The sequence below is a fragment of the Hemibagrus wyckioides genome, linkage group LG10 (genome assembly GCF_019097595.1).
Source record: "Hemibagrus wyckioides isolate EC202008001 linkage group LG10, SWU_Hwy_1.0, whole genome shotgun sequence".
Lineage (NCBI taxonomy): Eukaryota > Metazoa > Chordata > Actinopteri > Siluriformes > Bagridae > Hemibagrus > Hemibagrus wyckioides.
The window spans coordinates 19057501-19083341 of record NC_080719.1 but is presented as its reverse complement, the minus strand read 5'-3'; the positions used below and the strand labels follow the sequence as shown (position 1 = coordinate 19083341).

Genomic DNA, 25841 nt, shown 5'->3' with positions numbered 1-25841 from the left:
ACCAGAGGCAGGATAGGAAGTATAAACCTTCAGAATGGTTTTAAGGTCAGTAGATCATGTCTGAATTTGGAGGACTGGACATAAATACAGACATTATAATATACAGCAAGCCTCTTTTCCATGTAAAAACAATTTCTGGGCAACGAGCATCCATTGTTCCAGAAGTGACTACAAATATTCAATTCAATTTTATTTGTATGTGTACATTGTCACAAAGCAGCTTTACAGGAATATCAAAAAATCAGAAAAAATAATAAAAATTTAAACCTTGAGAGAAACCAGATTTAAAAAGAATCCATCCTCATCTGAGTGACACCGGAGAGTGTGATTATTCATTTCCCTTCGATAACTGTGTACTATATGGACAGCTGTGTAATCAGGAGCTTTTGAGCAACATATGAATATTTCTGAATTCATTCTAGTTTTAAAATGAATTGTGTTGACGTTATCAAACGTTCAATAATGGAGTGCAAAATGACTACTACTTATTATAATAATAAGAAGAAGTGCTTATTAAGGATGACAAATTCTGATTGCCACATTATAACAATGTTTTAGCCCAAAAAGTCAAACTAAAAAGAACTAATTTTGGTTAAGAAATAAACAAATGAATAATAATAATAATAATAATAATTGTTATTATTATTATTGTTATGATCATTGTTATTATTATTATTATTATTATTATTATTATTATTATTATAGCCTAAAAACAAATGTAACTAATTATAGAAAAAATATAATAATAATAATAAAAAAATAAAAATAATTACATCAAATAAATAAATAAATAAATTTTAGCCCAAGAGGTCAAACTAAAAAGAACTCATTTTAGTAAATAAATAGATTAATTAATTAATTGATTGATTAATTAATTTTAAAAAAGTTATTTTAGCCCAAAAAGTCTAACTAAAAAGATCTTTTCACACTCTGCACTTTTACTGCCTTTTACTGTTTTTGTGACAGTGACCCTGTGAAAGCAGTGTTAGAATGTTAGTGCAGATGCTTAGAAACAGCAAGAGTGCATAACTCATGTCACATCCTTTTTCAGAGAAAGCTTGGGTGTTGTGTAAAAAGTAATTGTATCATTTGAGGGAAAAAGAAACAAACAAATGAGTATTTAAACCCATAACTCTGGACTGTGGAGTGTACCTGAGCATAATCCTGGCAAAAAAATCCTTACACTCTTAAAGGCCACTACTTTGGTCATGCATACAGTACAACCACACAGCATAAATTTAATGGCCATTCCTCAGTCTGTGGATCACTTTGAGGAGCAGTAAGAAGAACCCGCTCTACAGAAAACACAACCAGCTCAAACACCATGAGAACAATGATGGATGTAATGATGGAAGTTTGAAAGCACAGACTTACAAAAGTACTTGAGGGTTTCCTCGATCTGCTCGTAGGTCAATCCCAGTGCGGCCTCAGGTGGCAGCAGAGGAGTGTGCAGCCAGTCATCATGCTCGTACCCAAACACATGATCTGCCCGCAGAGTGTATCTGGGTAACTCCTCTGCCAGTAAACTCACTATCTCCACCTCGGGCAAATCCACACCTGAACACACATCTGTGTGCGCAACAGACAAATAGAATGGAAATGAATTTCACTTGATACTGCATTTAGGTATTTGGCTTTTAGGCTTGGTTTAAGAATTATAGACTATATAGATTAATTAAGTAATAATTAATAACTGATTTATTTAATGCAAAACATGCATGCAATATAAAATAAATATAACTTCACATTATTAAGCCACAATTAATTTTACCATTTTAAAATGAAAACTAATTCACTGTTAGTTTTAACAATGAATTAGTGTAAACAATAACTTAGACTTTTTAAAATTATTTTTAAGTAATTAACTTATAGTAATATGCTTATATCATTCTATCATGGAACCATATTATGGACATATCTGCAGTAATTTCTGCATCAATAGCTGTACAAGACTCCTACCTGTGAGGGTGGACACGTCTTTGTGTGCTTTAACCTGGAGAGGGCCATGCCTCAGGTTCCCAGGAGAGAGGTGGAGGTCCTGGGTGAGGGGGCCACATCCCTCCTCCTGCTTCCCGTTCAGGGTGAAGGAATCCTGTGGCTCCAGCAGAGCCTGAAGGGGAACAGGCGGAGAAGAGGGAATGCAGGTTGGAGAGAAAGGAAGCTGGCACAGGTTACCAGAGTTCAGTGTGATGAACGGTTGCTTAAACAGATCCCGAATGGTGGTGCCACCTCCTAGTGGATCAAAGATGCCAAAGAAAGAGGAATTTAGATGTGTAGGTCCTCCTCATCTGACCTTAAATACAAAATAGACACAAAAGAGGCATCAAACTCTAAATGGTGCTGTAAATGCTCGTCTGAGTCATTTTACACGTTAATATGGTTTTCTAAACTTATCTACATTAGTGTTAATAATTTAAATGAATTGTTTATACACACAACAGTAGTGCTTTTGTATAAGCCCATATCACTTTCTCTAAAAGCAGGCCAGCCTTCCCTGTGGCATTGATCTGTAACAGGATAGGCCTCACGGAGCTGCTGTAGAAAACAGGCCCTGGATGCACTGCATTCATCTCTGTATCTGCATGAATTATGAAGGTTTTCAGATCATATATTGAATCATCACGATGTTAATAATTCATGTAACTGCACGTGATGTTACTGCTGTTCAAAACAATGACGAAGGTGCACTGCATGCCGTTTTACCTCAGCATGGGTAAATACTTTATTCTATAATTCAAGGTACTATTTATTTGTCAGAAAGAAAGAAAAAGGAAGGGGAAAAGACGCTATTAGTAATAACGTATGTAGACGTCAATGTAAGGAGAAATCCATGTTAAAAAGAGTACACTGTGGTGAAAATAATGATCTCACACATACTGTGCGATAAATAAATATTTTCTTATGAATAGCGGAATCTCCTGAATAGCATCCACATGGATTGTCTTCATACAGAACATTTACTAATGTGTTTCCTGAGAAAAAATAAATAAAGAAATAAAATAAAATAAAATAAAATAAAATAAAATAAAATAAAATAAAGAAAACCCTGTTCTAATTGGTCCATCCTTAAACCGGATGATTCATTCAGTATATCTATAATCTGTATATCTATAATTTCTGTATATCTATAATTTCTATAATCTATAATATCTATAATTATAAAATCTATAATTTTTAATCTATAATCTGTATTCTTTTCTATATTTTGACTATTTTTTTCTATTTTATTGTATTCCATTTTCCCCTATTATATTTTATTTTTTTAAATTCTATTTTTGACTGTATAATTGTGTATGTAATAAATAAATAAAATTTGAATTTTATTAAAAAATGTAAAATAGACATTTGTAAGAAATAATCATGTCAGTGGGGCTAAAAAAAACAAAACAAAAAACAAATGACTTATTTTGCCTATTACAACATGTCACCTATTATAGGTGTCAATTCCAAAGTTATTTACGGACAGACGACTGCTTATAAGCAATTATGATTTATTTTTGGCAATCTATAAACTCCCTGTAACTGCGGTCACATGAGGAGCAAAGTTGAAGTGTAGGATATCTCAAGGCCAGTCGGCACCCACTCAGAGGTGTTCAGTGCCAACCTCGCTGGAGCGAGAGGCTGCGTACGTGTGTGCTGTCACATAAGCTATAGCTCAAACGCTGGGGAGAACGAGGGGAGGGAGGGGGGGTGAAAGGGTAAACAGAGAGAAAGAGTGAGAGAGAAGAAAGAAACAGAACAAAGAAGTACTTGGGATTATAAAAAAAAAAAAATAGGCTGTCAAAACCTGTGAATAAAGTGCTTTCGTTGTACAGCGAGGGGGGAAAAGGGGCTACCTGAATGTTTAAGTATATCTGGTGGGAAGGCATATGAGCTCCGAGTCATCACCTAGGAGACCAGAGGACTCTGAACTGGATTTATGGTCACAGAAACAGAGGCTACTATGAACAAGAGCATTCAAACAAGAGGGGGAAAAAGTATAATGTTACAAAATGGTACGAAATTGTGCACATGTGTAAAAGTAGTCTTTATTGTCCTTATTCTCATCAGAGATGTGTAATGTAAGGAAGACAAAACAGTTTTACTTCCTCATGACTTTTTTCATGTGTGCAGCCTAGAAAAATCCCCAGCTATTTCACGCTCATCCTCTTTCCCATTTTCATGTTGATGAGGATGTTTTGACGATTATTTTTTATCAGGGTTTTGCAGGTTTCCTCCAACACGCCTACGCTAAAGTATCCATATGGGTGTTTGTGTGTGTCGGCAGTCCCCTGCTACAGACTGGCATCCTGTCTGAAGTGAATTCTCTCACCTTGTGCCCAGTGTTCCTGGTATTATCACAGGATCTACCTTGACCCCGATCACATGACACTCTGCCAGTGAATTAACACTGAGAGGGCTTTTTCAAAATCACTGACGCGTTGTGTGGAATTTGCATAATGGTGCTCTTATAAAGTGCACTAGTGGAATAAAAAGTGCCTTCAGAAGTCCTAGCTCTTTTTCTAAGCTGCCGTATTTGTTCATTTCTAAGCTTAGCACCACCAAAACCAAACAGCAATAAACGCTTTATGCTCAAGAGTGATTAGACCAGGGGTCTCCAACACATCACTCCCACTTTCTGAGTAGCTCATAGAATATGTACAAATTGATAACATCAAATTGACTCAATAAACCGCCGCCCCTTTCCGATTCGAAAGTGTTAGGAATAAAGCCGCGATTTTGACAAAGTAAAAACAGTGAATGAATCTATCCTGCTGCGTGAAGATGCAGGGCGAGTGCGCTTTCTTAGTACAGTACTCTTTAATATTTCCCATTGCACATGCATATGAATGCCATAAAAATACTATTATTTAATCACATAAAGTCCAATACAATTTCAGGTCTCTGTTTTCAAATGAATTAAACCTTCAGTATCAGAAATGTTCCCTTTTTTTTGTTTGTTTGTTTGCTGAGGCCATCAGGGTATGTGCCAGGGGGCTTTTAAGTAAGATATTTTCTAATAAATAACTGAATCAATGTGAAAATAATAACTGATTTTCACACAAAAATAGCTTATATACTTTTATTTATGGCAATTAGCTCTGTAAATAAATTTTACTAATAATATAACATGAGCAGCTCTTGGCCACCTTAATTTTATCCAAGTAGCTCTCAGAGGAAAAAATGTTTGGAGAGCTCTGGATTAGACTGTACTGAAAAACAGGATGAACTGGAGAGGATAAATGTCAAAATAATACAGCAGCACATTTCTTCATATACAAGAAAGTACAGAACTAAACCTGAAAATCCCTTGTCTCATGGGCTCTTACACACAACTGATAAAGGTACAGTTCTTCTGTAGGTCTCCTAGGTCTACAGATTTAGTGCACTTGTTCTCTTTTTGCTCTCTCTGTCTCTCTCTCTTCCATAATTCCACAGCTTTTGTTCCCGTATCTAGGTCAGCTTTCATCATCGGTGTAATTGACCTAGAGAACATTTGATAATTACCAATATACAAGCGATTAGCAACATTAAAGAGCTTCATTGTTCCAGGCTCTTAAACAATGACGGCATGAAACACGCAATCAGTGTACTGTCTTTTGTATCAGTTTATAAATAAATACAGTATTTCAGACAAGTGCCTACTAGCCTGACATCCAGCTCTCTTCCTCCATCTGGAAAGTAATATGCTAGAATAAGGAAGGTCATAGGTAATGTTATATTTTCCAGTTAGGAACTGGCTTTTCCTCCTGTCTGTCTATGGGTTCTTGGCATCTTGTACAAGGCTGTAAAGGTGTGGTGCTATTTAGATAAGGAGTTATCGTAAATTGAAGTCTATTTTACAACCGTTACCAAATCGGCTTTAACTAATAGTGGAAAACTAACCGTATTCACAAGCACAACTTTTGGTTCGTTCGTGTTAAAGAAACATATAAAACATATCAAACAAACGGATCCGTCTTGTTGGGTCTTCATTCGTTGTGTTAGGGTTTAGAGATAAGCCTCCACCTATCACTTATCACGTATCACTTCAGTGGCATTGGCAATAAACAGTGCACTCCTGCATACACTCTGTGGCAAAGGCTTACAAGGACAAATAATTGAACAAAGAGCCTAAACACACACATACACACTAACAAAATGGAAGCAAATCATCCTACTTCGAGGGATTAGGATTATTCTCCCAAAATCATTCTAACTGGTTTTGATCTCATTAAAGGCTTTCACTGTTTCCACTTAAACAATGTCTGAAAAGAAGGGCTTTTCATACCAGATCATTTCCCACAAAGACTAACAGATGTAATGTTCACTCTCAAGAAGTCTCATGATCCTATAACCTCTCACTCAGTGACTAAAACTCAATTCAGTTGTATTTGTATAGCGCTTTTAACAATAGATAGATAGACAGACAGACAGACAGACAGAGAGAGAGATAGATAGATAGACAGACAGACAGACAGACAGACAGACAGACAGACAGAGAGATAGATAGATAGATAGATAGATAGATAGATAGATAGATAGATAGATAGATAGATAGATAGATAGATAGATAGACAGACAGACAGACAGACAGAGAGATAGATAGATAGATAGATAGATAGATAGATAGATAGATAGATAGATAGATAGATAGATAGATAGATAGACAGAGAGAGAGATAGACAGACAGACAGACAGACAGACAGACAGACAGACAGATAGATAGATAGATAGATAGATAGACAGACAGAGAGAGAGAGATAGACAGACAGACAGACAGAGAGAGAGAGATAGACAGACAGACAGAGAGAGAGAGATAGACAGACAGACAGACAGACAGACAGACAGACAGACAGACAGACAGACAGATAGATAGATAGACAGACAGACAGAAAGAGAGAGATAGATAGATAGATAGACAGACAGACAGACAGACAGACAGACAGACAGAGAGATAGATAGATAGATAGATAGATAGATAGATAGATAGATAGATAGATAGATAGATAGATAGATAGATAGACAGACAGAGAGAGAGAGAGATAGATAGATAGACAGACAGACAGACAGACAGACAGACAGACAGAGAGATAGATAGATAGACAGACAGACAGACAGACAGACAGACAGATAGATAGATAGATAGATAGATAGATAGACAGACAGACAGACACTTTATTCATCCCAATGGGAAATTTACAAATAGACATTGTCTCAAAGCATCTTTACAGAACATAAGAAATAGTACAAAAACTTGAAGATTAATATTAGACTTATATTTAAATTTATTTGTATTTATCACTAATGAGCAAGCCTGAGGCGACTGTGGCGAGGAAAAACTCCCTGAGATGGTAAGAGGAAGAAACCTTGAGAGGAACCAGACACTCAAAAGGAAACCTCATCTTTATTTGGGTGACAAGTTAAGCGCAGAGATTTGTGATGTTTAAGTCTTATCTATTATACAAATACCAAAAAGCATGAGATGCATTAATAATCAGAATACATTTGTTCGATCTCCAAAAGCAGACAATCCCTAGTTTTGTGTACAGCTTTCATTTTTAAATTGCTTAATCCTCGTGTTTACCCAACTAGCTTGGACTGGATTAAAGGACACATATGGGGCAGCAGTGAACAATGGGCAGCTTGTATTCTTAACTAAACGAGGATTTGTGGATTTAAATGCAATTCATTTGGAGACACATTGCATGATTGCATTATACCTTTATCCTATTTGCGTAAAAAAGGAAAACAAATCGCTGTTCTGGGAAAGACTCTTACATCCCAACATTTGTGTTTGTCTTTTAATCGGCTCAGACTGTTACCATTAAAGAGACTAACAGATTATAACAGCACTTAAAAATTGGCTTGACTTATCGTGCCTCACTCTTTTGTGGCTAGCTAACGATGAAACCCCGCGTGCAGGTCCGCTCTGACTCAAATATTCTGTACAGGACACCGAAAAGGTTTACATAAAAGAAGTCTTTTTATACGAGTGCTACTTTTTCTTCCATAACCGACACATTGTTGACTTCTAAGCACACAGCCGGGTGCCCTGACAATCCCAGGACATGACATCATCACATCAGCGTCTCCAAATCAAACACATGCTCTATGGAACAGCCTCGGAGCGGAGGTTACACATTAACCTGCGGTGCCTCTCCCATAAATGTTCCAGTTTTCCATTCCACCTGTCACTACAGCTCAAATGACAGAGAAATAAAGTTACTGAGAAACAGTAACAAGGTAGCTGGAAAAGTCATATTTTAATAGCAGGTATAAAGCTTCCAGGAAGAAAACACACTTCTCTCTGACTGAAAAACTGAAAGACTTTTCTTGTCTTATTGGGCTGCTTTTTTTTTTTTTTATTTACTTATTTACTTATTTATTTATTTATTTATTTATTTATTTATTTATTTATAAGGACTTTTTAGAAGATCTTAATTATAAAAAGGCTGTAGTACCTTAAAAAGTAATAGGATGGTCTGAAGCAAACCAGTCAAGCCGTACTCGTTCAGTGTAGTGTAGAGTAGGAACATAGTGGTGATGGTTTTCCACTGTTTTGGATGAGATGCATTTCATCATGGACTCTTTGAGCAGGACCATGAAACAAACCTACTATACAGCTTATACATAATCTATGAGTATACTATAAGATCAAAACATCCCATCACACACTGACCAGCTCCTCCAGGATTTCATGATTTTGAGATAAGGAGCTCTCTGCTGCACAATTGCATGTGATTATAAACAGTTGTAGAAAGGACATTATTTACATTTACATTATTTACTGTCCAGTGTCACCCAAATGAGGATGTGTTCCCTTCTGAGCCTAGTTCCTCTCAAGGTTTCTTCCTCATATCACCTCAGGAAGTTTTTCCTCACCACCGTCGCCTCAGGCTTGCTCATCAGGGATAAACAGTAACTAAACTATATACTGTAAAGCTGCTTTGAGACAATGCCCATTGTTAAAAGCGCTATGCAAATGAATCGGACTGAATTAAATTGAATAGACTGTCTTGAGACTTGGGCTAAGTCGTGTTAATGTGCATCGAACATGGGTACAGCTCTCATAGGAAGTCTTCACATGTGTCTTCACTGTTAGGAGTTTAAAAGAAGAATCCTGTGCTTGAAATTTCACCAGTTCCTAGAAATTTTAAGCAAATTGACAAAATGCATCGCAAATTTAAGAGAAAAAAAACACTGTTTTCAAATCCTACTAGCTGTTTATCATCATCAGATAACAGAATAGGAAGAATGCTAATTCAATTGTAATTTGTCACGTGGTGGATATACTGACGGATATAAAAAAACGGAATCAACGTAGAGGCTCAATATAATATCTTTATAGAGTAGAATGATTAAGCATCTATATGCCTATGAATGTATTATAAAATGCTATAAAATATGCGAGCTTCTATTCAGAGGTAGCATTTACTCCGATGGAATTCTGAGTTGCTATTTCTTCTGCACTCCAGACAGTATAAACGCTGATATAGCATTTTTCAGCATTTACTCCTACCCCATGTACATAGGCAGAGGCACTTTAACCCAAACAATCAATTCAACACTCATAGCACGACTTCTTTCGATATTATATTTACCTAACAAGGTGATTGACCCCATGTCATGAAGTCAGCCTTTATTATTTCCCACTTCAATGAGACGATTTTGTGTCACGCCGCTTTTAATGTTTGCATTGTGCCAACTTGGGAGCTCATGAATGCACCACCTGTCCTGATGACATTTTGCATGAAGCTAATTCAAGCAGTCTACGTATCCTGATGAAATAACGTACGAAGAACTGGGTGTAGACTACAAAAAAAAAAATATATGGAAGTCAATTCCACATCACCTGTATGAAGTAATCGTTCGATAATAAAGCAGATCTTTGCTCTACAATAAACAAATGAACAAACTGCTACACACATCCTGTTGGTGTATTAGACTACAGAGAAAGTGTAAATCTACTCGAGGTTTACTTACTGAAGTTGCTGCGTGATCCCTGGGACTAAAGGGCTAAAGGATAGCCTGGAAGTCACGTTCGAAAGCTTCTTCAGGTCCGGTGTCCTTGGTACTTTCGCTGTGCTACATTCTGTTACTCATGTCCCTTTCAGTGAAAGCACCTCCTGTTTAGTGAAAGAGAGTGGAGGGGAGGAGGAGGAGGAGGAGGATAGGAGGAGGAGTAGGAGAAACAGACAGAGATCACAGCAACTGGGAGAAATGGGTGGAGCATATAAAGTGGGGGAGGGAACGGGACGTGTAAGAGGTGGAGAGAGACGAGCAGTGAATGGAAAAGCAAAGCCGAGAGAGCAAGGCGAGGCAGACGGATATGAATAAACCTGAAAACTGAAGCAAATGGAGAGGGATATAGAAGAAGACGGGAGTGTGAGTCAGCAAGTGCAGCTGCTGCCTCGGATTTCCTCCACTCCGAAATCACTCCCTTTATTCAGTCAGCCTTCATTCAGCTCCAAATAATCAGAAATTCTGCATGTAAATCCTTAAACATAGCAGATCGTTGACTGTAAGTCTGTGGGGCAAGTGTGTTCCTTGACAATTTTAACTAATCAACCAAAATACACATGGGCTCCTTTCAGTCTTTTCCTTAAGAGATTTTAGCTAACAACAAAGACACGCATGCAAAAGACAGGTGAATGTGCTTTGCATTGGTAAGCAGAGACTCGATTTACACGTGCAAAGACCAACCACAGAGCAAATCATATTAAAATCAAATAAAATCACGATACAGGCAGCATGACTTTTTTAAAAACAAGCAGATCTCATCCATCCCATTATATTCAGCAACCATTCAGAGTATCACTGTAGATTACTAGACCAAAGAGTCACACAAGCCAGACTTCTTGGTTTCACTAGTCTACTATTTTTGTCACTAAACATGGCCGACTGGCGGCGCTGACCATGTCTACTCAAAGCTTTCTTACAACATTTTGAAAAGCAGGATGCCGTGAACTGTTTTTCGGTCATACTCTGAACTGTTGACTTTCACCTTGAGATGTTTTTACGTCTCTTGGATAACCTTACATAGAATTTTATTGGTTGAAGATAACACCATAACTCAGCACTTGGGGCATCTCAGAGTGCAGGAACGGGTTTGATATCACCGTTTACTTTGAAGATATAAGCATTTGTGTGCAAAAAAACTTTTCTATGTATATTTAGCCGCTAGTGGTGACTTTTCTATGAATATTTAGCCCCTAGTAGGCTAAGGGGAAAACAGAAATACTTACAAGAAGTAAGTAAAAAAAAATTACAAGCTCTTGAAGTGCTACGTGTCTTCGTGACAAAGAAATTCAATGCTAATCAATTTTATTTTCTGGCCTCTGGAAAGAAGAGTTAAGTTTGGACGTCAATAATAACACATAGTAAACTCACAAACTGTTTAAGGGCCTGTGGTTCTCTGAGGTTCACTGCAACATTGTATATAAAAATGGATCCTTTCTGAGGGGAAATCAGCTAAGGTGAAGCTAATAATAATAAGAAAGCAGCTGAATGTTTTTGCAAGTAAATTCATTCATTCATTTTTCTTCTGCTTTCTTCTGGGGTTGTGATAGCAACAGGCTGAAGATAGAGAAGTCCTCCAGCTCCTCCTGAAGAATTCCCAGATATCCCTAAGCTGTCAGTCCTATCTCTCCAGTGGCTCCTAGGCCTGGGGGTCTCTGTTCAGTGGGATGTGCCTGATACAGCTCTAGCAGAAACCAACCACTGGGCATTTTTGTATGACTCTATCAAAGTCTGAGGCTCTCAAAGATTGTTGAGTTGCTCACCCTAACACTGAGTAAATCCAGCTATTTCAGCAGAACTGACAGAAATCAGAGATCCAGGAGTGATACTGAAACCACAATGAAAGATGGTCAAGTGCAATGTCAGTCAAGCAAAAGGCATGTGCGGTGGCAAATAAGTTCAACCAATACAATAATGTACAGATTACTGTTATTATTATTAATTGCAACTGTTATTATTATTAATTGCAATTGCAATATTAATTTATTATTAATATTAATATTAATATTAATTACACCGATTCAGCCATAACTTTATGACCACCTGCCTAATATTGTTTTTTTCCCCTTTTGCTGCCAAAATAGCCCTAACCCACCGAGGCATGTACTCCACTAGATGCCTGAAGGTGTGCTGTGGTATCTGGCACCAAGATGTTAGCAGCAAATCTTTCAGCAAAAGTTCTGTAAGTTGTAAGGTGGGGCCTCCATAGATCGGACTTGATTGTTCAGCACTTCCCACAGATGCTCGATTGAATTGAGATATGGGGAATTTGGAGAAAACACCTCAAACTCATTGTTGAGCTCACTGTCCTGCTGAAAGAGGCCACAGCCATCAGGGAATACCGTTTCCCTGTTTTGGAGATGTCCTGATCAAGTCGTCTAGCCATCACTTGTCAAACTCGCTCAAATCCTTATACTTGTCCATGTTCCTGCTTCTAACACATCAACTCTGAGGACAAAATGTTCACTTCCTGCCTAATATATCCCACCCACTAACAGGTGACATGATGAGGAGATCATCAGTGTTATTCACTTCACCTCTCACTGTTCATAATGTTATGCCTGATCAGTGTATAAATCTCTCTCTCTCTGTTTTTTCACTATTCAGACACAAATTTTAAACTTCTAGTTCCTGGCTATCTGTTTTTTGGGGGGAAAAAAAGACTATCTTGGTTATTTTGTCCTTTTTGTGTGATTCACCCATGGGCCATTTTCAAATAATTTAATATTTTTTCCTGGACACTATCTATTAATAAAAACAGGTACATTCATCACTCATGCATCTACATTCTCAGAAATAAAGAAACTACTAACTAGACATATCCTTGTCACTTAATTTGTTTTGCACATTTAGTATGCATCTTCGGATTAAAGGTACAGAATTAAACCTTACAGACTACAGTTTAACCTTTTAGCTTTAAATAAAGTAGTTTATTTTGGGGTAAATTGGTTAAGTTACACTACATCCCATCTTATATATACTGTATGCACTTAAAACACACCCTTGAGGTTACACATGAAAAGATACAGTTTACCATTATCTCCTCTGAATTATTTCATTTCTGCTACTGATACAGTGCAACTAAATATAGTTATTTTATATATATATATATATATATATATATATATATATATATATATATATAGCTTTTCAACAGCAAAAACAATGACAACAATGAAGAAGCCGACTCCTAATGACTCCAGTGTAAAACGGAAGGATGTGGTGGAGCCAACAAGGAAACAACAAATAAAGTGCTTATCTTTTTCTTTCTTTCTTTTTTTATTGTAATTGTAATAGTCCTGAACACAAGATGTAGTTATTTTTTGCTTATTAGGCTGTGATCATTTGATGTGTATAGCAGTTCTTTTAGGAAAAAAGCCACCAAAAAAAGACGCCGTCCCACCCCCCTGATCCAACCCGACAGCCGAAACCCAGAAGCAGCTCGCTTTCTTTACACAAATGTAAACAACTATTAAATGTTACTTCTTTTAGAGTATCATTTAAATCAGTAGATACTTACTTTTAACCCCGTTTTGTGGTGTCACCCGACGCTTCCCCTTCTGTCTGAAATGTTTCGCCTGAGGGAACTTTTTCCACAGCGCCTCATGCTGTCAAATGGTTGGGCTTCTTCCTTGTATACTTCCATACTAAGTGGTGTGTCCATCCAGAGGTGAGGTACTATTCAAAACAATACTATTTAGTACGGTAGTATGCTAGTTTAAGCCTTAACTTTGAACTATGAGCCATGTGATCCAACAGAGGGCGTCCTCTCACTGAGACATGACACACGTCCTGATTTACACCGATCAGCCATTACATTATGAACACCTGCTTAATACTGTGTTGGTCCCCCCTTTAAACAGCCCTGACCCGTCGAGGCATGGACCCCACTAGATCCCTGAAGGTGTACTGTGGTATCTGGCACCAGGACGTTAGCAGCAGATCCTCAAGTCAAGTCCTCAAAGTTGCGAGATGGCGCCTCCATGGATCGGACTTGTTTGTTCAGCACATCCCAACAGATGCTCAGTTGGACTGAGATCTGGGGAATTTGAAGGCAACAACTTAAATTCATTGCTGTGTTCATCAGACCATTCCTGAACCATTTTTGCTTTGTGGCACGGCGCATTATCCTGCTGAAAGAGGCCACAGCCACCAGGGAATACCGTTAAAATGAAAGGGTGTACTTGGCCTGCAACAATGCTTTGGTACGTGTCAAAGTAACATCCACATGGATGGCAGAACCCAAGGTTTCCCAGTAGAACATTGCCCAAAGCATGACACTACCGCAGTTGGCTTGCCTTTTTCCCATAGTGCATCCTGGTGTCATGTGTTCCCCAGGAAAGCACCACACATGCACTCGGCCATCCACGTGATGTAAAAGAAAACGTGATTCATCAGACCATGCCACCTCCTTCTATTGCTCTGTGGTCCAGTTCTAATGCTCATGTGCCCATTGTTGGCACTTTTGGCGGTACACAGGGGTTAGCATGGGCACCCTGACTGGTCTGTGGCTATGCAGCCCCATACGCAACAAACTACGACATGCTGTGTATTCTGACACCTTTCTATCAGAACCTGCATTAACCTTTTCAGAAATTTGAGCAACAGTAGCTCGTCTGTTGGATCTGACCACACAGGCCAGCCTTCACTCCTCACGTGCATCAATGAGCCTTGGCCGCCCATGACCCTGTCACCGGTTCACCACTGTTCCTTCCTTGGACCACTTTTGATAGATACTGACCACTGCAGACTGGGAACACCCCACAAGAGCTGCAGTTTTGGAGATGCTCTGATCCAGTCGCCTAGCCATCACAATTTGGCTCTGGTCAAACTCACTCAAATCCTTACGCTTGTCCATTTTTCCTGCTTCTAACACATCAACTTTGAGGACAAAATGTTCACTTGCTCCCTAATATATCCCACCCACTAACAGGTGTCATGATGAGGAGATAATCAGTGTTATTCACTTTCCCTTTCAGTGTTCCAAATATTATGGTTGATTGGTGTATATGTTAATTTCTACTCACTTCTCTATCATTTTTTAATTATTTGAATAATTTTTTTAAAGTTTCTCGACAAAAAAACATTCGACTGTATACTAAAATATGCCTGTGTTTTAATTTGAAGTGAGAATAATCACTCAGTGAACGCTGAAGGGAGAGAATGCATTTCTACTGATAGGCAGCTATACAAATTTGGCTTATTTTTTTTTCATAAAGATGGATGACAAATATAAGGATAAGCCAGCATTAAGGTGCCACCAGAACAGCTTCAAAAGACCTAGATTGTAAAAGCCTCCAAAAATGTAGCAGAGAGATTCTTTCCTTAAAAAATTCACTTAAAATATTCCTCAAAATATTCACTTTGGTAATGTGGTGATGATGATGATGATGGTGATGGGGGTGGTGTTGGAGTGTGATGTCAGACCAAAAAACATTCACTTGGGCTTACATCTGTTATCTATTAAGGCCATAGCATATAATCTGCATCATTTTCATATAGATCAAAACAATCAGTGAGCCTTTAATCATCAGCATTCTGCAGGGGAGCCATAACATCAGCATGGGAAAATTTCATCCAAGGATAAAGTGATCAGACAGAATAACCGAGTAATTCCTGCTTTGTTTCATGAAAATGTTTAACAATAATATATGCTTTCATTTTTCTTTTTCTTTTATTTAACATAAATGTGTGACCAAATTCCTCTGTCAATGTCATTAAGTAGAATAAACAAAGTCCACTTTAGAGAACAATTGGGGTTCTGTATGCTGTTTCCTGTTGAATAGGATGTCAGGCCATGAAGTGTCTGTGCAGCTAAATGTAGCCTCACAGATGCTGAAAAAGACCCAGCTGCAGCACATGGTGTGCTATTTTGGCTCCTTCAGACAACCGTGAAAGCTTAACATGACCCTTATAGTGTTTAGTTGAGCATAGTTCAAATATGTTGCGTATTACTAGCTGTGTATCTCACAGCATGTCAATTTTACAGGTTTGACTATGCATTCAATACTAAAATACATTTTATTTCAGATTTCAGTGCTACACTATTAAGTAGCTGATAGAACTCAAACCTGCAACATTTCAGACTTCAGATCTGATAACACACATTACTGGGGCTTCTGTACTCATGCTTTTTGGTTTGTTTGTTTTTTACTGAAAAACCCTTAGTAATCATATCTCTTTTCTCCTTAGTAACTCATGGTCAAGTGCTTAAAATGTCTTGATGTGTATATCATGAGGAAGCTTATGTGGAGATCCATGGCTTAGATACCACCTAGGTAGAACATAATACTACAAGCACATGATAATACTACATCATACCCATGAAGCATGGTGGTGGAAGGATCATGATGGGCTGCTTCTTAGCTGGGACTGAGGGACTGAGCTGGGACTGAGGCTCTGGTTATGAAAAGGATTCATAGATAGCTGCAAATACACTTTATTTTAGCACAAAAACTCACACGATCTACATATAAATTAAATCAAATTACAATATAATGAAATTATTAATGGAAAGAGGATCAATATTTGGACATAACTGAATCAGGTAAAACATTTACAGACCAATGCTTCTGTCACCAAGCCATTTAAAATCACTTTAAAAGCATCCAATCAGATCAACTCTTTGAGTTTTAGCTCATTTTGTAAATTATTCCAGGCAGCAGGAGCAGTGAAATTTAATGCCTTTTCCCCAGTTCAGTGCTCACCAATAGAACAGACAATAAAAAGAATCCCTGAGACTTCCGAAGGTGCATCTACCTGCATGTTTTCTACAAATGTAAGTCTTATGAAGGAAGCATACCCAGAATAGATTTAAAAAATGAGGATATGCCATTGAGTCTGCGGGTGGACGAGGCAGACCATCCAACACAAGCATACAACACACAATGATGAGTGAAGGCTTTAGAATTTGTTATGAACCTCAGTGCTCCATGGTAAACAGTGTCTATAGCATATAAAGTTACATGCGTATATATCACTTCACCGTAGTCCGGCACAGATATAAAATTGGCAGCAACAAGCCCCTTGTCAGCCTTAAAAGAGAGGCAGATCTTGATTCTAAAATAAAAACCTAGTTTCACTTTCAGTCATTGTACTGAAAAAAAAGATAAGATTTCCAGATAAACATGTTATAACATATACATAGATATTTACCAAAAAAGACCAAGTACTGTTTTGTACTTAAGCAAAAGGTGCTTTAAGACAGTATTAGTTAGGAGTGCACAATAATATAACCAATGTTGTTTAAGTCTTTCTTTTTTTCCCCCTAAAATGTTTCTATATTTTTCATTTTAATTTCTTTGGCTGCTACATGACATTAAAAATCGGGGGGAGGGGTAGACTTTATGTCCACTGTAGATATACACTATATTGCCAAAAGTTCTGGGACACCCCTCCAAATCATTAAATTCAGGGGTTGGGCTTGACCCCTTAGTTCCAGTGAAAGGAACTCTTAATGCTTCAACATACCAAGACAATTTGGACAATTTCATGCTCCGAACCCTTCCTGTTCCAACATGACTGTACACCAGTGCACAAAGCAAGGTCCATAAAGACATGGATGAGCGAGTTTGGTGTGGAGGAACTTGACTAGCTTGCACAAAGCCCTGACCTCAACCTGTTAGAACACCTTTGGGACGAATTAGAGTGGAAACTGCGAGCCAGGCCAAAACTGGGACGTCTTCCTTTACATACACATGAATGTAATATGGAGTTGGCCCACTCTTTGCCACCATAACAGCTTCAACTCTTCTGGGAAGGCTTTCCACAAGGTTTAGGAGTGTGTTTATGGGAATTTTTGACCATTCCACTAGAAGCGCATATGTGAGGTCAGGGACTGATGTTGGACAAGAAGGCCTGGCTCGCGGTCTCCGCTCTAATTCAAAGGTGTTCTATCAAACGCACTCACTTGTCTTTATGGACCTTGCATTGTGCACTGGTGAGCAGTCATGTTGGAACAGGAAGGGGTCATCCCCAAACTGTTCCCACAAAGTTGGGAGCATGAAATTGTCCAAAATGTCTTAGTATGCTGCTCAATGATTCGGAAGGGTGTCCCAAAACCTTTGGCAATACAGTGTACATGTAGCTACAACGCAGGTGAAACTAGAAGGTAGTAACTAAAACAGAACATTGTTTTTTGTTGTACAGGTAGCAAACATTACCCGTATGTCTAGCTTCCCGGTGACTCATGAATGTGAGACTGATAACATATGACGCCATTACAGGTGTGGCTGCGAGTAGCGACATGTCCACATACCAAATAAACCTGTTTATCTGTAGCCGAATAAGCAAGTGAAATGTGATACTGTCATGATGGGTTTAAAGAAATACTCAGTTACGTGCAATCTCTTGTGCTTCCCAATAGACAATCGTTTATAAATACATTAATTATTTTTTTCTAGCCCTGTATCGAAAAAGTGTGTGTGTGTAGTGCTGTGGGGTGTTGGGTGTGGCACGAGCGCTTTCACTCTCGGGGGGCGGAGCTTTGGCTCGAGCCCTGCCTGTATCTTTCGTGTCTGCTCGGAATTCAGGGGAAGAGCTGGACACAAGCTGGTCCTTCGGCGGAAGTTTCGAGTAGAAGTCTGATTTTTTTTTGTTTTTTCGAGACATCTACAGAGAGGTAAGCTAAATCCCCAAAGTGTGAACAAAGGCTGTGAATTTTTAGATTTCTGTCCGATTATTTTAGCTACTCCGGGTATATGTATATGGCAACGTTGGAATTTTCTCCGCTCTTGAAGTGAACTACTACCTTTAAAGAAATAGTCCGTTTGTCGGGGTGGTTTTATTTTCTGGTTTTATTCGCTGCGTGATTTGTTTTGCCCTAATTTAGGCTTCCTGTGGAGGTTTACACACCTGCGGCTGAAATTCGCTCCCACTTCCGTGTGTCGGGTTTCGTGTTTATTTTTTTTTTTTCCTTTTTTTGCCAACTTTTTTCCTTCCAGTGGTCTCTCTCTCTCTCTCTCTCACTCTCTCTCACACACACACACACACACACACACACACACACTTATTACCCTCATACTATTTAGTTGTTGAATACGTCGCGTATCTAAGGTCTCGCGCTGTTGGTTATTTAAGGCTCATCAGAAAGGAAGCAACTGTTTTTTTGTGCTTTTGATGAGTAACTAAAAGCACAACAATAACGCATTGTCTAGTCTAAATGTCAGCCTTTCATGTCGGAAGTTGGGATCCTGTTTTGTGTTATAACTTAAAACCTGTGGCATATTTGTGATGGTCCAGGAAAGTGCAACTTTATTTATTTGACAGTGCCATGAGTCATGTCAAGTTTGCATAAATTGGGTATTTTGGATACAATAGGAGCTGGGGTTTTTTTCTCTCTCTCTCTTTCTCTCTCCCCTTCCTTAGAAGTAAAGGTTAATGCTCCGAAACCACACCTTGGGAACCACCTTTACTAGGGAAGGGCGCGCGCATTGCATTCTGGGGGTTACTACGTGTGTGAAAGGTTGCCTTTTAACTACTAAGGTTTCTGAATTCGACCAGGAATTGAAGGCTAAACATCACTCCCGGCAATTTTATCCCAATTTTAAACCTTTTCTCATTTATTTATTTTATATTTGTGAAAGGTGTGTGCTTGCTTCCTTGTTTTTGCTTGCTTGCTTGTTTGTTTGTTTGTTTATATCTTGATGTTGACCAAAAGACTCCACAATAATAGGTATGCATGTCAGTTTTGACCTTTAGCTTTGTTGCAGCTTTTGTTTAACAAACACAAATGGTTTTATTAAATGTTTCCTTTTTGTGTGGTTTTAAGGCTTTAAGTTTAGTATTATATTAAGGTGCATGCATATAATTATTTCTCTGTGTCACTTATCTCAATGGTCCTTAGATGGTGTGTGTGTGTGTATTGTGAAAGTACCAGGGTGGAGCTTTTTTTTTTGTTGTTTGTTTAATTCACGCAGTAATTAATTGTGCAAGACCGAACACCTGTCATCGTGCAGCAGTAACACCCTTTTGCCATTAACTTCTCACGAGGTAACGTCGATATTGTATTCACATCCAGCGCACTTTCCATTTAGCCGAGTGGCTGGTGAAGTGTTTTTATTAATAAAACACCCTCAGAGGCAGTCATTCTCCTTAACGTCCACCCTGCCTGTTTTTCCCTGAGAGAGTATAATTTGCCAGAAAAATTCCTGCTCTCGGTTAAATTAGTCCTGCACACTAAAACACCAGAAATGGTGTGTGTGTGTGTGTGTGGGCAGGACCTGGGAGTCTCTGCTTTTGTGCCACGGTGTTTAGCAGTGCAGTCAGGACACACATGCTGTCTAGCTGTACATTTTAAGCTGAGATTTACTGTATCTGGACTCACAGATATAGAATTGTCTCTTAAAACCCCAAGCCAAGTTAAATCCCTGACTCTGCCCTACATTAGGAAACAAAGAAAGAAAGAAAGAGTAATACTGTTGGTAGATCCAGAGAAGGGAAAACAGGGATTACAGATCTGTATTATTGTTTAGATAGCAATCTGGCTTGTGCATACTGTGACCTCACAGATGTTTTTGTGTACAGTATGTGGGAATTGCATGTCTTTTGCATTGATGTTAATCGTAAGAAAAACGGTGAATCACATGTCTGTACTGATGGTCTGATGCCTGATGATTAGACATTTGATATAATGTTTCTCATTACAAGGGAATGTGCTGGCTAAGTCAAATCCACTTCTTTTTTTTCCAACTTGAACACTATGCGTTCTTTTAATTAAGAACATTTTTAGCTTGATAGTTATTCCATTTTTACGTATGGTTTGTGCTGTTTTATGATATCCTGTTCTCTATTTCTGTTATTTAAGTTTTTTTAATAAGCAGGTGAGTTGCCCAAGCTTTTAAAAATGTTTTGTTTTTTGACTTATGATCAATAATTTAATAAAGGTACATTTTGGACTCATTTAGAAGCACTTTGTTGATAAAGGGAGACGTTTCACAAAGCAAGCGCTGTACAATTGTGTCCTCCGTACGGTTCATCTCATTTAGCCAGTGATGGAAAAGTGGTTAGGCGTGTGTGTGTCATCCAGGAAGCAGACGAGGGTGGGGAAACAAATAATGCTATTCTGTGACCGTTTGCACGCCGGAGACTCGTGTCCTGCCATGAAGCATTCTTAAGAAAGCCGTCTATCATTTATCCCAGCATCCTCGGGTCGGATGAGACGGATGTACGTCTCTTTGGAATGCACAAATTAAAATTTTTATGGAGTAACATGACCAGATCGAACGAGTGAGCTGACAGGTTTTTACCCTTTCAGTGTTGATGAACATGTCCTTGTACCGAGAGGACAGTGCTAAGCACTCATGTCTACTGCACATCAATACGCACATCCGACAGGCCGTGCCATGCTTCCTCCCTAATGAGAACAAAGTCAATGAAATCCTCAGGGACCAGACAGAAAGAGCACAGATGGGACTCCAACTTGATCGCATCCTGGAGGGTGTATCTCTGGATTGCTTTGCATTGCTTGGTTTTCTTCTTCTTCTGGGAATAATCAAAAACCTTAAAAAGTAGAGCTCTACATCATGTGTCTTTTATTCTTAATCACCTTTTATATTCCTTTTTTTAAACTTTTGAAACATATGAGACATTTTCCTTCGCTTTTTTTATTTTACAGAGCCGTGAGGTTGTTATACTTTTCATTGTCTCAGCAGCTCCGGCTGCACAGTTTCCCGTCGTTCCCCTCAAGCCAATGAAATATTCACCAGCTGTCACTTTGCCTCACCTGTGATGCGTACCTATCCCAGTCTCTGTCCCAAAATATGCCAGAATAACAGGCTTAATAAAAGACTGAGAACCTTTAACTCTGCCATTTAAAATGACATTTTTTGAAACGAGAGATGAAATAGTAAACAAAGAACTGAAAACACTCCATCCTGCTCGAGTTTACATTTCTTATACCGTGCCATTTTCCCAGAAGGCCGCCTTCAGATTTTTAGAAAACCTGGGTGATATTTTCATAGAAATCTGCAATATCTAGAGCTAAATAGGGCCTGCTGTTGTTTTCCTGTGTTGTGGGCAGCACTCGGTAGGAGTTTGGTGGATATAATCTGCACAGGCCTGGTCTTGGTAAACTGAACTTGGCCTTGTTCTCACATCTCTCTCTTTTCATGCTTCTGTGAAGTGAATCCATCATCCAGAACAGGCTCTGATTCACTCCGCTGTCCGTCAAGGCACTCTTCTTGCCCTCTCACCTTACTTCTTTCTGTTTCTCTCTCTGTCTGTCTCTTTCTCTCTTCCCCTCACTCTCTCTCTGTCTCTCTCTCAGGAATGCAGGAAAATAACATTTTTTATTCTTTCATGTACTCTGCATGAAAAATGCAACTTCCAGTTTAAAACTGCCCATCTGATTTTGCAGCACAGAGGTGTTAGAGAATCGTGCATCCTCACGAAAGATTTTTTATACACCAGTATTGTTCATAGATTTGTCAATTTCTTAAACACCTTTCTAGTCTCTGACTAGTACAACTAGTTTGCACCAATCGAGTTACAACGACGCTGCTACATGCCCTTACAGATCCACTGCCTTGTTTTGTGTGTGTATTTTTGGTTTTTTTTAATGCTTCTGAGGGTTTCCTTTTTTCCATTCAAATAATCGTCCTGTATAGGAAAGAATGATGCAGCTTGTCAAAGCATGCAGAAAGTGGGTGTCAGTGTACGACCATAATGATAGATACTTCTGACATTCCTGAGGAGGATCACTTGCCACCAGGCCGCGTTGCCTACTGACTGTCTTATAAAGCTTCATGATTTATTTCACTTCCCTCTGGGGGGAAAAAGCAGGGCCGATATAACCAGTCTCTGTCCTATCATTTGTGTTGGCATTATTTCAGAACCTGAAGAAAGGCAAGTGTATTTATCATAACATATGGGATGTTTTACTCGTGTCTCTAAAGATGCTTTGAAAGGATGGAGAGAGAGAGGATTAAGCATCATCATCATCATAATAATCCTCATCATCAACACTATAGCAGATATCACACGTTCCCATTGGGACATTCCCAAAAGTGTTTTTATTAGAGGTGTTTAAAAGCTCTACAGTTACAGCTCTACTAGACTGCTGTAATACCAGTGGAAAGGACTGAGCCGGCTGATAGAGATGCATCGCAGAAATCTAAGTGTTTTGCCTGAGGTTAAGTTCACCAGTCTCAAACTGGCCACCTGCTCACTCGCATATCGCTCTGTTTTCAGCGGAAACTATCCTGTGTCTGGGGAGCTCTCTCTGTCCACAGGCTCTTAACAGTATGGAGTCAGCTGGCGGCTTTGTCTGCTTCCAGAGCCATTAACTCCACAGTGCTGTGTGTGTGTGTGTGTGTGTGTGTGTGTGTGCATTTGAGCTCCCAGAATATAACAGAAGAAAGAATTTTTGTGTCTGTATTTACCACAAACAAACACAACTAATCAAATGGTCCATGTTTTGTAATAATTTAGCAAATAAAACCAAGCCATTTGTGGGATAAAGGACAGAACATGAAATGATTTTTTTTCCCCCCAAATGATCAAAAGGCTAAAAGTCAACTTTATATCTATTGCTCCAGTGGAACTGGTGGCTCAAACCTCACACCATGCTATCAAGCAAACACACCCAAGCCACACCTAAATGCGATGGCTCTCGTCAACCCTGGGGCAAAGGAGGAGCCTCACAGAAACAACAAGTGTTTATTAAAATCGCAGCTCTGTCAACCATCTGATCTACTTGCCTCATTTCTCTTTTCCCCCCTATGGGTGTGGCTGTGAGCGAGCAAGTCTGAGAGAGAGATTTTTACGGCTGATAACGAGAGAGAGAGACAGACAGTGCCAATGAGGGACAAATAGAGAGAGGGGGCGTGGAGAGAGAGTGAAAGGGGGCGAGCGTGTGAGCGAATGCTCAGGGTGAGGAATGTCACACCAGGATTACAGGGCTGAAGTGCTGTGCTTGGCCAGGGCCTGGTATGACTGTACCATGTTACGTTGTGGCCTGATCTCATACTTTGTCTGTGGCTAATCCACAACCCCACACTGGGGGCAGGAGGTTTTGTGGCAGAATGTAGTAAGCATTAAGACGTACATTTGCATTTACATTACTGGCATTTGGCAGACGCCCTTATCCAGAGCAAAGTACAATCTCTATCGATGAATACATTAACACTGGTTCAATAGGTCACAGACTTGGTTCGAATCCCAGGTCCATCAAGCTGCTGCTGCTGCTGCAGGGCCCCTGAGCAGTTGAGGGCTCTTAACCGCTCAGTTGTATAAAACGAGATGAAATGTACGTCGCTCTGGATAAGGGCGTCTGCCAAATGCCAGAAATGTAAAAGCAACCAGACACAAAACATGACCCTGTGAAAGCACAGTGACTCAGAGTTATTCATTAACTCACTCATAGACTGAAGTCCAAACTCCACAACCATGTCTTATCTGTTTGAGTCATATATATCAACACTGTACTGTAAAACCCAGCATATTTATTCAGTTTCAGCACAGCCTGCTTCCAGACCTGAAAATAGATTTGGCATGCGTGGCTGTAATCCAAAAGCTTGTACTTTTCGTCGATTTGCGCTTATCGTGATACAAAACTTGGATGTTTTGTTTGGTTTAAACTGAAACTGTTTACTGTTGTGAACTGATTAATGAAGAAGATATGATGACTGAGCAACTAGAATGAAAGAGCGGGAGGGTCAGATGAGGAAATCAGAATTCTTTAAGCTAAGCACCAAAGTGCCGTTTATAGATTTGCCGTCTGTGACCTTAGTTCTCCGAATTATTTCAAAATCTTTGCATTAAACAAGAAACGTGGAGCTCATGCAGATGGAAAGTTACGTATATAGAGTGTCACTATAAAAGTTACTGCAGTTTTGTTTAATATACAGATTGATGTCTGGTTTTAATACCTTTACTAACTTATTTTTGCACACACATTTTTCAGGCTGCCTTATTCAGTTAAGAAAAGGGAAAAAATTCTGCAATTGTTGCATTTTATTTACACAATGGTCAAAAGTATGTGGACACCTGAGCATTCACAGGTGTGTTAGTTGACCATCACATTCCAGGTATGGTCCTGTTTTACCTGTATAATAGTGCCTAGATTTCCTAGATTGTCTTTCCACAAGATGTTGGGCGTGGCTGTGGGGATTAGTGTTCATTCAGCTACAAGAGCATTAGTGAGATCAGGCTCTGATGTAAGAGTAAAGAGGTCTGGGGTTCATTCGGTGTTCCAGTTCTTCCCAAAGATGTTCAATTGGCTTGAGCACGTTGAGTCACGGCTCTGAGCACAAGATCTTCCATTCCAGCTTTTCTTCCTGGAGTTCTGTGCTTTGTGCACCGGGGCATTGTCATGAGTTGAGTTTGAGTTCCTGTGAAGGAAAAGTATAATTGTAGATCACAGAAATACATTCTGTGCTTGGCAACAGCTTGGGCATACGTATGGTCAGGTGTCCATATACATTTGACCATATAAAATAATTTTGTGGCACTTGTAAATCACAGGTGATTAAATCGGCATTAATCACAGATTCTCGAAGAAATCAGATCTACTGAAACATGCAGATTTTAGTTTGGTTTTGCCTAAGAAAGCTTTGGCACACAATTTGACTGATAAATAGAGAATGAATGTTGGTGTTTCTTCTGAGCAGCCGCTTCAGGCTGACTCCATGCCAACTCAAAAGACAAATCGATCTTGAATAGAGAACATGTGAAAGCAGGATCAGAAGGTAAACACACAAATCTTTTAGAATTTCAGTCTTTCTTCTTTTTTTTTTTGTTTTTTTTAGCACTTTCAGCGTCCATGATGCCGTTAGCTTCTGCACATTCAGTGACATCTCAGTCTCCTGTAGTAGAGAAGCACTTTTTTTTTTTTTTTTTTTTAAAGAGGCACATTGTAAAAG

General features: G+C 39.0%; 1 protein-coding gene and 1 long non-coding RNA gene across 3 annotated transcripts in view; one reads left to right on the top strand and one right to left on the bottom strand.

Annotated features, from left to right (window-relative positions):
- Window positions 1–2140: 2140 nt before the first annotated feature.
- Window positions 2141–13617, bottom strand: LOC131360524 (uncharacterized). Of its 2 annotated transcripts, none has more exons than XR_009205889.1 (3): window positions 13502–13617; window positions 9946–10088; window positions 2141–2293 (listed from the first exon to the last, which is right to left on the bottom strand). It is a non-coding gene; the product is annotated as an uncharacterized LOC131360524 (long non-coding RNA). The 2 variants fall into 2 exon arrangements; XR_009205888.1 differs by having other exon boundaries at window positions 9946–10173; window positions 13502–13568.
- A 4826-nt stretch (window positions 13618–18443) lies between these two features.
- The window catches only part of jupa (junction plakoglobin a), a 22297-nt gene continuing 14899 nt past the window's right edge, over window positions 18444–25841 (top strand). Inside the window, exon 1 of the mRNA XM_058401658.1 lies at window positions 18444–18601. The gene's annotated coding sequence lies outside the window, so the exon portion shown is untranslated. The remainder of the gene's footprint in view (window positions 18602–25841) is intronic.